Below are 12,737 nucleotides of genomic sequence, written 5' to 3'. Positions count from 1 at the left end.
GTCCAGGTCTAAGACATATCTTGATGTGCCTCACTGTAATGCCAAAATATCTCCTATTTTTCCAACACAGTGCCATCAACCTCTGTTTTAATCTTCATCTGTTAATCTATAAAGTGCCCTTAATCAGTCATCTTTGACATTCCTATAAATTTTCTGTCAGACATAACACCTTGCTAGCCATTTTTCATTCTCAGGAGTCAAATAAGAAAAACAGACCTGAGGTCTTGAATCACATGAACTGTGCAAAATAGCAGACTGCATTTCTAATTATTTTCTTGAACACTGTGGACCATACTTTGAAGAGCTCAGCAGTCGCAATTAGGGCCTGGTTTCCAAAACATTAAACTTCTTTTTGGCATGTAACTATCAAAAGCTGGGCTTCAATTTTGTATATCAGGACTTTTGAAAGAAGTAGTTCATATTTTCAGCTTATCAAAACTGTATGTGAAAATGCGTGCCTCGAAAAGACAAATCGCGGGCACTGTCCATGGTCCTGACAGCGATTTGACAACTCGATTGTGAAGTGAAACTCCATATAAACTAACTCTTTATTGTGGCTAAGCTCTGAAAATGAATACCAAAGTCTTTACCACAGAGTGCTTCTAAATGATCCAGGTTTCTGCAATAGTCTCCTTCCCTATAAAATGACACTACAGTCAGAACAATGTTATGAACCTTAACTCAGTGATATTTATGCAATATTTTGGAGGCTGTCAGAGCAAAAGTTCTAAAAAAATCTGGGTTTTCTTTAATGATAGACATAAGATGTTCCCTCTTTCCATGCTGCAGAACAGTGCAGCTTTCATCAATATAGAGAAGACTGGTTAATATTTTAATTCTAAGCAACTTAGATTTAAACAAAAAATAAAACCTTTAACAATGTGCAGCTGTTACTAATGAACTAAGAAGCTGATTAAAAATATCATGGTGGATATTAATGTATTATTATAATCCACCTTAATGCATAAAATCTAAATGGGAAAGAAATATATGTATTATAAAATCCTGAAGTCTTTAGATTTTGAGAAAGTAGCAGCCCTCTTACAATTTAACTAAGACTAGGTGCAAAATTGGATGCAGTTAATGGGAAATTCAAAATAAAGGGGAGAAAACTGATTTCTGAAACTGATTTTTCTTTTGTGCATACTTACAAAAGATTCCTGAAATGGATGGTATCTTTCCTTTGTCTTCCTCCATGTTACACATTTATTAGAACATCAGATAAGGTAGTTCAGAAAAACAAACACTTTCTGTAGAAAGGTATGTCCACAATTCTAGGGAATTCTGAGTGAAAACTTTTAACTGTGGGCCTAGAGCTGACTTTCTTTCATTGAAAATGTCATGTAACTGAGACCTTTTCAATCTGTGTTCATTTTCTCAGATTGTTCTCTGCTGCCACAGTATGGTGCTCAGCTGCTGTTTGAAAACATGAAAAAGAGGATCTTTATCAGAGAATGCAGTTCTTTTCATGTACCGGTATGATTGGTTGCCATGTAACTCTTTTAAGGAGTATTAATAAGGCTTTAAGCTGTATCTTATATTTCCTAAGAAGTGTTAAAACAGTTTTCAATTAAGTACCTACTGCTTTACATTAAAAAGCTCATGTCTCCTCATGTTATTTGTATGTTATTTTGTCTTCAAAACAAAGATGAATATTGCTTTCAGTATTTGTGGATAATACCAGCACTTCAACAGGAGCTAGGATTTTCTAGAAATATACTCTTTCTTTTTTTCAGTACTATTATGATCTTCTAAAACAAAATACGCTTGAATGTAACATAATGTCTTAAAATAAGGATAGCACTAGCCTCCCTTACATGTAAGTTTGATGTCCTTCTTCGTCACACTATTTTTTGATTCAAAAATATTTTCCTAACAGTGCAGAAAAGTAAGGGCCACTAAAACCACACTGCAATCAAGAACTGATCACAGCCTACATACAATATCTCCCAGCTATGCGTTCTAGAAATCCATTAGGTTGTCATGAGCCTTAGTTCTTCTCTTCAAGTACATATATTCAAATACTTGGGGTCAACAGTAAGGATGCACTTAGCCAGCTTGGGCCACCTGAACTACACTTCCTTGGTCTACATTATTTTCTAATCTGCATCAAAATCTTTTCTTATTTCTTTATTTTCTCATTCCTATTTGATATAAAGATATATCCCTAATTCCCTTCTGACATACAAGCTGAAGTCTTTTTAGAGCCAGCTTTCAGCTTTCCATGCTTAAGGACAACAGAGATAAAGTCTTACTGAACATGTGCATGGCAAGGATGAAGAACTCCAGGATTAGCATGGATCTCTTATGCAGAAGGCCTCAAGTGCACACCTTACTCATACACTACACAAAGGACTGCTGAGCAATGGTGGGATTCACTTTACACACATTCAGGGTATTTTTAGAGAACAGCAAAAAGGGTTGCAGAATACATTTCCTGAAACGGCTTCTCCAACTAGATGTGGACAAGTGATGAAATATCCAAAAATGAGGTGACAGACAAATAAATGCTTCCTTAAATCAAATTTGAGACTACTTTTCATTTGTTGAGTTATTTCAGTATTATGTATTAGGTATATACCATTACAAGAGGGAAGATTAATCTGAATGGAGGGTGGAGGAAGGTATGTAGAAACCTCAAACCCTGACTGAATGTGACAAAAAAAATTGTTTGTTTATTTTTGCATATTTTATTTGTTACATTATGTTTACAGTGGGAGTAAACAGCTCGCAGTCTTACACACAAGTCTTAAAAAACTTGTGCAGTGGGAATTTTGTAATACTGGAAAGTTATTTGAAACCAAATGTACCTCATTGTGAATTTGTTTTATTCTTACCACTACAAGGAGTGAATGAAGTCACTGGCCAAATCCATTGGCCATTACCAATGACTGGCAAGTAAATTCATTCCATATCCTACAAACAGATCTCCAGTTTAGCTCTCAGCTTCAGTGGTGTCAATATACTGTAGGTAAAGGTGAAATGTTAGACAAGCAAGCCCCTGGGAGCTTATTAAAACAAACATTTAAAAAGAACTGAAATATAAGTCAACCAATAGCCAGATCCATTTACATTCATATAAGACTGAAAACATCATTACTCCTCTTTACTTTGCAAGAAGTTTTGGCTGGAAACACTGAGAATCTGGGTTTAAAGTCTAGGATTTCTTTTTTTTTAAGTTACTATTCTTTTATCCTGTAGTCATGTTGTTATAGTGGTAGTACAAGGTAACGGCAAAACATTAGGGCACCAGGCCTTGATCTTACAAAGTGTTGATTGTTCTGACCTTGGAGTTTAAAGGCATTTTTACACACATTTAACTTGATGCCATGAACTGTGCCAGTGACTTCAACAGGACTATTTAACATGCTTAAGTTTAAATCTATGCTTAAGTGTTTTGCTGGATCAGAGCCACAATGCTTGGTTTACACAAATTATGTAAACAAGATTTTGCCTAAGGTATTTAGAGATTTTAATACATTATATTTACATTATATAGCTAGTATAAAGCTAAATCAATAAATAGTTCTTTCTTTGGTTAAATTAAAAGGCATAAATCCAAATCCTTCAGACTGAGCAGACTTTAAAATTGTTAGATAAGCCTTCAATCCCAAGGTCTTAGCCCTACAGGTAATGTGGGCCAGGCTAACCATCTTCTGGGTCTACAGTCAAAGAATACAGATTAAAATACAACTCCAGCCCCGCAGATGCATTACACAGTCACCACTCAGGAGATCTAAACAGAAACCAACTCAAACATAGTCAAAATCCCAGCAGAGTCAATGCAGTAAAGTGCTACGGGGCGAATGTAGCTAATAGCTCCACATAGCACGATTTCCCCTACATGCAAGTACATTCAGCATCACTATCAACATGGTAATTATTGCTTAATGCTGTGCTACAAAAGAGGGAAAACAAATTTCTGTAAATGGAAGTGAAAGAAGAATGAATGTATTCTAGGGTTTTCACTGGCTTCTAAGGGCTGTGCATATCTTCAAAATAGCTGCATGTCCTTCAGGGCAACTACGTAAATTTTAAAACCATGAAAAGCTTTACATTGGTGTATATACAGGACCTCAGACTTGCTTTTTTGATGGAATGATATTAATTGGTTATACTATGTTATTTCCCAAGCACCAACGAGAAAAGGAGTTCTAGTGAGCAACGCACTGAACAGGGGAAGTAAAATAGGTGCTCCCTGTCCCCAAAAGCTTAGGGTGCAGTAAATAAAGACAGCTGCCCACAGCTGGGGGTTGAACTGGCTGTGTGGACAAAACCAGTTTGTTCTTATTGGGATTACAGCTATCACACTGAGCTGTGTGGCACCCAACCAAGCTGTAGAAAGTGCTGAGGACAGGAATGAGTAAAATCTGCTTCTTATCTGAAATTTGCCATTACCATGAAACAAGGATTCAGACCCTGAAATGCCTTCCTGCACTTGGGTGTTATTTCAGGTATGTCAGGACAACTGACTAGATCATTAATGTTTCCTCTCCAGGTTGAAGCCTGGACAAACCACATATTATGCCAGCTTCTCTGGAAATGTGGGTGTACATGTTAGAGGATGGAGCAAATAGAGAGCACCAAAGACATAAGGACAGGGAAGACAGGTTGTAGACCAGGATATGAAGTTACATGAAATGGCACTGGGATGGGGATACTGAGTGCACAGAAGAGAACATGACTACCTTGTGCAGTCCTGGTATTTAAAAGACCTAACAACTATTTTGGATTTTCCCTTTGCAACTCAAAGAGATAAGGGGAATGAATGGGAAAGAACAAAGCAGAATAAGTAACATAAGAGCAGCAAACAAATGCCACAACTTTCTTCTTGTAGTTAGCTAAGGAAAGTATAAAATAAATGGAAAGAAAACGGAAGGTTAGATTTGAGGCAAAAAAAGGGCAAGCCAGATGAAGGACAAGTGTAGAGTGAAGGTGAGATGAAGAGCCTGACATGGAAATGGAAGAGCTGTGAAGCGAAAGACCAACCTGCACAGCTGCAGGATGTCCAGTGAAAACTCCAGAAAGGTCACTGACTTCCCAAAGGTTTCCCCATGTGGCTATAGGATGAAAGGGTGCAACTTCGGACCTATGCATGAAAATAGTTTGTATAGACTAACACCACCACATATAATTAATTTACCATCATTCCTTTCAGGAGGTTTTGTTCTTATAAAGTGGATCATAACAGTTTTTCTGCAGGTGATTTCTTAACTCAACGGATTCTTTATGCTCCAAGTTTCTTTTCTGTGAAGTTCCAAGCATTTTTTTTTCTAAGAGTTTTTAAATGGACAAGGGCAGTTATAAAATGTGAGTTGCAAAGTTGACTTAAGATTTGAACACTTCTTCCCAATTTAAGATTTTTTACTCATAGTTATATAAACAACAATTTAAGCAAGTCCTAGAAATTATTTTACTATATGAAACAGTGGTCTTTCTGGAATTTAAGAAATAACCAGCTTATACATTTCGTAACCTTGCACAGTATTGATTGTAAATGATGACTTCATTTAGTTTGTTTTTTCTAAAACTATATATTGCTGCCAACTTAAACAAAAGTATTTCTTGATTTACCATGAACATTTGTACATATCCCACGGACAGATGGCAACTTTCAACAGTAGAATCATAGAATTGTTTAGGTTGGAAAAGACCTTTAAGATCATCCAGTCCAACCATTAACCTAACATTACCAAGTCCACACTAAAGCAATTAAGGGTAGACTACACTAATCCATGTCCCGAAGTGCTACGTCTACCTGTTTTTTGAACGCTTCCAGGGATGGTGACTCCACCACCTCTCTGGGCAGCCTGTTCCAATGTTTGACTACCCTTTCTGTGAAGAAATTTTTCCTAATATCCAATCTAAACCTCCCCTGGTGCAGCTTGAGGGCATTTCCTCTCATCCTATCGCTAACTACTTGGGAGAAGAGACCAACACCCACCTCACTACAACCTCCTTTCAGGTAGTTGTAGAGAGCAATAAGGTCTCCCCTCAGCCTCCTCTTCTCCAGACTAAACAACCCCAGTTCCCTCAGCCGCTCCTCATAAGGCCTGTGCTCCAGACCCTTCACCAGCTGCGTTGCCCTTCTCTGAACACACTCCAGCACCTCAATGTCTTTCTTGTATTGAGGGGCCCAAAACTGGACACAGGATTCCAGGTGCGGCCTCACCAGCGCCGAGTACAGGGGGACAGTCACCTCCCTGCTCCTGCTGGCCACACTATTCCTGATACAAGCCAGGATACTCTTGGCCTTCTTGGCCACCTGGGCACACTGCTGGCTCATGTTCAGCCAGCTGTCTACCAACACCCCCAGGTCCTTTTCGGCCAGGCAGCTTTCCAGCCACTCTTCCCCAAGCCTGTAGCATTGCATGGGGTTGTTGTGACCCAAGGGCAGGATCCAGCAGTTGGCCTTGTTAAATCTCATACAGTTGGCTTCGGCCCATCAGGCTAGCCTGTCCAGGTCCCTCTGCAGGGCCATCCTACCCTCAAGCAGATTGACACTCCCACCCAGTTTGGTGTCATCTGCAAACTTACTGAGGGTGCACTCAATCCCCTCATCCAGATCATCGATAAAGATATTAAACAAGGCTGGCCCCAAAACTGAGCCCTGGGGAACACCGCTCATGACTGACCGCCAACTGGACTTAACTCCATTCACCACAACTCTCTGGGCTTGTCCACCCAACCATTTTTTTACCCAGTGAAGAGCACGCCCGTCCAAGCCACGAGCTGCCAGCTTCCCAAGGAGAATGCTATGGGAAACTGTGTCAAAGGCTTTGCTAAAGTCCAGGTAAATGACGTCCACGGCCTTTCCTTCATCCACCAGGCGGGTCACCAGGTCATAGAAGGAGATCAGGTTGGTCAAGCAGGACCTGCCTTTCATGAACCCACGCTGGCTGGACCCAATCCCCTGGTTGACCTGCACTTGCCTGATGAGTTCACTCAATATGAACCGCTCCATAATCTTTCCCGGTACCGAGGTCAGGCTGACAGGCCTGTAGTTCCCCGGGTCCTCCTTCCGGCCCTTCTTGTAGATGGGCATCACATTGGCAAGCTTCCAGTCATCAGGGACCTCCCCTGTTAACCAGGACTGCTGATAGATGATGGAAAGTGGCTTGGAAAGCTCCTCTGCCAGCTCCCTCAGTACTCTCAGGTGCATCCCATCCTGCCCCATAGACTTGTGAGCATCCAGGTGGCATAGCAGGTCATTAACTGCTTCATCCTGGATTACAAGGGCTCCATTCTGCTCCCCATCCCTGTCTTCCAGCTCAGGGGGCTGAGTACCCTGGGGATGACTGGTCTGGGTATTACAGACTGAGACAAAGAAGGGGTTAAGTACCTCAGCCTTTTCCTTGTCCTCGATGACAATGTTCCCCGCCACATCCAGCAAAGGATGGAGATTCTCCTTGGCTCTCCTTTTACTGTTGATGTACTTATAAAAACATTTTTTATTATCTTTTACAACAGTGGCCAGATTGAGTTCTTGCTGGGCTTTTGCTTTTCTCATTTCCTCCCTGCATGACCTAACAAGATCCCTGTATTCTTCCTGAGTTGCCCGCCCCTTCTTCCAAAGGCAGTAGACTCTCCTTTTTTCCCTGAGTCCCTGCAAAAGTTCCTGTTCAGCCAGGCCGGTTGTCTTCCCTGCTGGTTGGTCTTACGGCACACGGGGACAGCCCACTCCTGCGCCCTTAAGACTTCCTTCTTGAAGAAGGCCCAGCCTTCCTGGACCCCTTTGCCTTTCAGGACTGCCTCCCAAGGGACTTTCCCAACCAGCATCCTGAACAGGCCAAAGTCTGCCCTCCGGAAGTCCATGGTAACAGTTTTGCTGCCCCTCATCTTTACATCACCAAGAATCGAGAACTCTATCATATCATGGTCACTAAGCCCAAGACAGCCTCCCACCATGACATCTCCCACAAGCCCTTCTCTGTTTGTAAATAGCAGGTCAAGCAAGGCACCTCCCCTGGTAGGCTCGCTTACCAGCTGTGTCAGAAAGTTATCCTCCACACACTCTAGGAACTTGCGAGACTCTTGCTTCTCTGCTGTGTTGTATTTCCAGCAGATGTCTGGCAAGTTGAAGTCCCCCATGAGAACAAGGGCTGGCGACTGCGAGACTTCTGCCAGCCGCTTGTAGAACGCTTCATCTATCTCTACATCCTGGCTGGGTGGTCTATAGCAGACTCCCAACAGGACATCTGCCTTGTTGACCTTCCCCTTCATCCTTACCCATAAGCACTTGACCTTATCATCACTACTGTCAAGCTCTGTACAGTCAAAACATTCCCTAAATACAGAGCCACCCCACCACCTTTCCTTCCCTGCCTATCCCTTCTGAAGAGCTTATAGCCATCCAGTGCAGCACTCCAGTCATGAGAGTTGTCCCACCACATTTCTGTGATGGTGACTATGTCATAGCCATCCTGCTGCACAAGGGCTTCCAGCTCCTCCTGTTTGTTGCCCGTGCTACGTGCATTGGTGTACATGCACTTGAGATGGGTTATCAATTTCACCCCCAACGTTGCCATGCCGCCCCTAGGCTCCTGGCTAGCGGGCGCATTTATATCCCCTTCCCGCTTCAAACCTAGTTTAAAGCCCTCTCAATGAGTCCCGCCAACTCATGGGCGAGAATCCTTTTCCCCTTTGGAGACAGCTGATCTCCATCAGCTGCCAGCAGGCCCGGTGCCATGTAAACCTCCCCATGATCGAAAAACCCAAAATTCCACCGATGAGCCACCTGTTAATCAGGTGAGTTTTCCCAGTAAGAGTTCCAGTAACATAGTTTCACCTATCTTTCATTGTCTATGATTCCCACAAGCCAGTTTATATCCCAGAACTTTCTTTAAATTCTAACAAAGAAATTTTCCTTTAAAATTATGGTATAGAATAGTTCCCTGTTATTTTTCGTGTTATTTATATAATTTTCCTGGTAGCATACTGCGCTGTTATATACTATAAATCATATTTTATTTCAGAAAGAACTGTTGGTGGTGTTATTTTTAGGTCCAACTCTACTTCTGCTGATATCCAACCCAGCTAAGAAAATAGCTGTAGGAACATTTAAAATCTCACGTACAGTTTTGGGATGACATCCATATTATGAATGCTATGGGAACAGCAGTACTATATGAGCAAATAGATACACCACTGAATAAGAAGAATGTGCTGTGAACATACATGTAGGTGCACTTTTACATTCTAGAGAAATGAGAAGTTTGGTTTACTTTTTTTAAGCATTATTTCTGTGGCCTTTTTCAGACCAAGTCAATTGCCGCAAATTGCATTTAGATGACATTTCAACCTAGTTGCAGTCAGTTGCATTGGAAAGTACAGATTTGATACCAATATGATTTCAAAGGTATGATACACCACGCTGAAGCCTGTAACAACTTTTTTTTTTTTGAAGACAAAGAGTATACTTGTCTTTTACAGAACTGTTATTACATAACCTAACACTGAACGTAGAAATGGGAAATTTAACCTTAGAAAAATTGTCTATTTTCTTTCCTTCATGCTTTAAAACAGTCATAACTGAGCAGTTAAAAATGGACCAGTAGATATCAGTAGAACTGATCAACTATTTTTACTGGGGTACCCAGTCATTTAGACAGTAAATAAGGGCTATTTGATCAATGAACCAGCAATGTGACATCTGGTGTGCAGTTTCACAGTCTTAGGGCCTCATTCTTATCCCTCTGATACCAGCATAAATCAGGAGTAACTTACACAAAAGCACACACCAAAGTGGTGTGGAGTCAGAATGAAGCACCTTGTGTTCCAATCTGTTTCACTCAGTATCTCATGTCTGACTTAAGAGATTGGCTCACTTACAGAGCTCTACATTAGACTTATTGCCTTCTTGTTTTAAAATATGTATGTTTAATATTTAATTTAACAGAATTCCATATGCCAGTCTCTGTGTACTGTGGAAGTCCCTTTGAGGCTTGTGGTTTGTATGTGTAGTTGCAACTCCCCTCAAGTGTAATTTGGAAGCACCATTGCCTAATGGGGTGAAAGGAAGTATCTGTCTCCAATTAATCTTGGCTATCTTTTGAGTGAGTAACGAAAATACTGCCAAGCCAGTGGTGATTTGTAAAGTGGACTGTAGGAGCTGACCTAGGCTCACCAAAACACATTTAACATAGTATGTGTGAGAGTGGAACACTAGTAGAGGTAGAGATCTCATCAGTTGTCCACACTTCAAGTATGCACAGCTAATTTAGACTACCAACTTCAAATGACAACACACTCAAAAATTTTGCCAACTCTGAAATATTGTTTATAATGCTACACATAACTGTCACTGCATGTGAAACTGTATAAGTATCATAAAATAGCTACTGTAAATGTAAATTCAGCCTGTGCTTATATTTTCACAGAAATATAAAAATTATTTTTCATTATATTATGCTGTACAATATTGCATAATATATGCTGAGATGACAGACACATCAATAATATGCAAAAAACTGATTTCACAATTTTAAAAAATCCTCACAGATTTTGAACTTATAATCTGTTGGGACAAACCATAGAAATTGTGAAGTTACCTAAGGCCAACAATGGCAGAATGAAAATGGCAGTTTAAATGATACCTGGGTGACCATCATAGCTAGCTTGCAGGAGAGACTATTTTCAAGACCATTTGGCACATCCAGACTTTGGGATAGCTCCCTGAAGTAAAGAATATAAACATTAAAAGGTCAGAAATAGAACAGCTAAGTTACTCATTCACACTGGCAATGGGAATCTTTGCCATTTGGCTCTGAACCACTTTGCCATTCTGCATCCTAATGACAATTACATGTCCCATACTGATATTTCACTTTCAATTTTCATAGAATTAATGAAAGTATTTAAGGAGTTAATGGAGGCATAGTACTTTCTTTAGAGAAAATATGAAATTAGATTAGAAATTAGATTGCCTTGAAAACATTACATGCAGCAAAATGTGCACTCAGAAAGCCTTCAGGAGTAATCATCTAAGCATGGTTTCTTGTGACTTGCATTTTACTGTTCCATGACAAAGAAAAATAAAAAAACCCAAAGATCTGTGGTGAGATTCTGTTGTCTCCAAGAGGCACAGTTCAAAACTTCATAATCCAGGAGAAGTGAAATTGTTTCAAAACATTCTCCATCCTCACAATCACAAACTCCTGCAGGGAGCTGTAAAATTCCCCTGGAATGAACCAGAGTGCATCGGTGGCTACATGGCAGTTCGACAGATATGCCGCAGCCTTCCCCCGACATGCTGCCCTGCTTCAGCCCCGTGCCCAGCATGAGGATTTCAGAGTTTGTCCTCAGATGGCATCTTTAAGTTACCTTTCGCCACGTGCTACGAGGGGTATCGTCCCTTTGCCAGGAATAGAACTTTTAAGGGTCTCTTATTATGCCAATCTGATTCCTCTTCTCTTACATAAGGGGCCAGAGCAGGGACAGAGCTCGCTTTCTTAGCTCTAAATCTATCCTACGTGGCACGCAATTCTCTAAAGTACAGCCAGCTTCTGCTTTGATGAAGCACTGTGCAGTGAAGACTGAAGGATCCTGTTTTTCACCATTTAAAGATGTATGATAGCAACAAAGCTCTGTGTTAAAATATTTAACTCGCAGCGAACTTATGGAAATTGTCTATTCAAGCTCAGCAAAGACATTAAATTACCAAGCTGTTCTAGGACAGTTGTGTGTGGAGAAAAGCCAGAAATGCTCTGAGACTGTAATGTTACTTACAAAGATTACAGCATGAGCCTGATTCAGAAGCTTTTTATACAGATCAGCATGGTGAGCTGCAAAATGTTACCATATCAATTTCTGCAAAACATACTGTGTGTGTACATATAGATATAAAATCAGGACTTATACACAGCACATTTCCTGCCACATTTTGAATGGCATCTGTTTGTTTAGTTTACTGAAATATGAAAAATAATATTTAGCAACTACTGGTAACACAATGTTAACAAGATTTAAGAGTATAGCTCTGTCTGTCAAAATGCAGATAAAAGACAAATCCTTCTATCTCAGTATTTTAATCAGTCAGATCAGGGGCTTGATGAATATGCAGATGCGACTGTTTATACACTATTTTCAGAGTGAAAGGAAACAAATTCAGTTTCATTATAGAATTAATGACAGCTCTGTCCTTTAAGATTAATAATTAAAACCCTACACACATTAAAATTATAGTGCTCTTTCCTCCCACCCTCTGAAGATTTTATTTTTCTGGTTTTTAATACCCCTTTCCCTTATAATTGTTTGTCCCCTAATTGGAATGATTAATAATTAATACCAGTTCAGGAATATGAAATAGTCATCTTTAGAACAAGAACTGTACTTAACTGACAAAAGGGTTAAAAAACGCTTTCTTTTGTTAATTCTGTTTTTACTCTTCTCCATAAGTTAATTTTTTCCTCCAAGTTTTATGCCACCATAGGGATCTCAATGGCCTGCCCTAATGCTGGAAGGCTTTTATTTATTCCAGTGCAGGCTATACATATGATTTCATTCTGATTTTCACAATATATACTGGGATTCTTTTTAAAGCCTCAGCTGCTGGGATCAGCAGCCTTCATAGGAATTGCAGCTTTCTTTTTCTGACACACACACACTACAAGTTTAGAGCAAATCAAAACTCAGAGAAAAGATTAAGAATGTGGGACAAGTGCACTATAAAGTCTGAGAACGTAAAAGGAAAAAAAACAACCCAAGATTACAGCTATTATTTTTTATTCTGATGATTT

The 12,737-nt window shown here is 40.1% G+C and overlaps 1 protein-coding gene across 1 annotated transcript in view; it reads right to left on the bottom strand.

The window, feature by feature from the left end:
• AGBL4 (AGBL carboxypeptidase 4) overlaps positions 1 to 12,737 on the bottom strand; it is a 970,183-nt gene that overhangs the window by 560,521 nt on the left and 396,925 nt on the right. The window lies entirely within an intron of this gene.

This window comes from Pelecanus crispus, chromosome 5, assembly GCF_030463565.1.
Source record: "Pelecanus crispus isolate bPelCri1 chromosome 5, bPelCri1.pri, whole genome shotgun sequence".
NCBI lineage: Eukaryota > Metazoa > Chordata > Aves > Pelecaniformes > Pelecanidae > Pelecanus > Pelecanus crispus.
The sequence above is the reverse complement of the archived record's forward strand: the minus strand, read 5'-3'. Positions and strand labels throughout refer to the sequence as shown.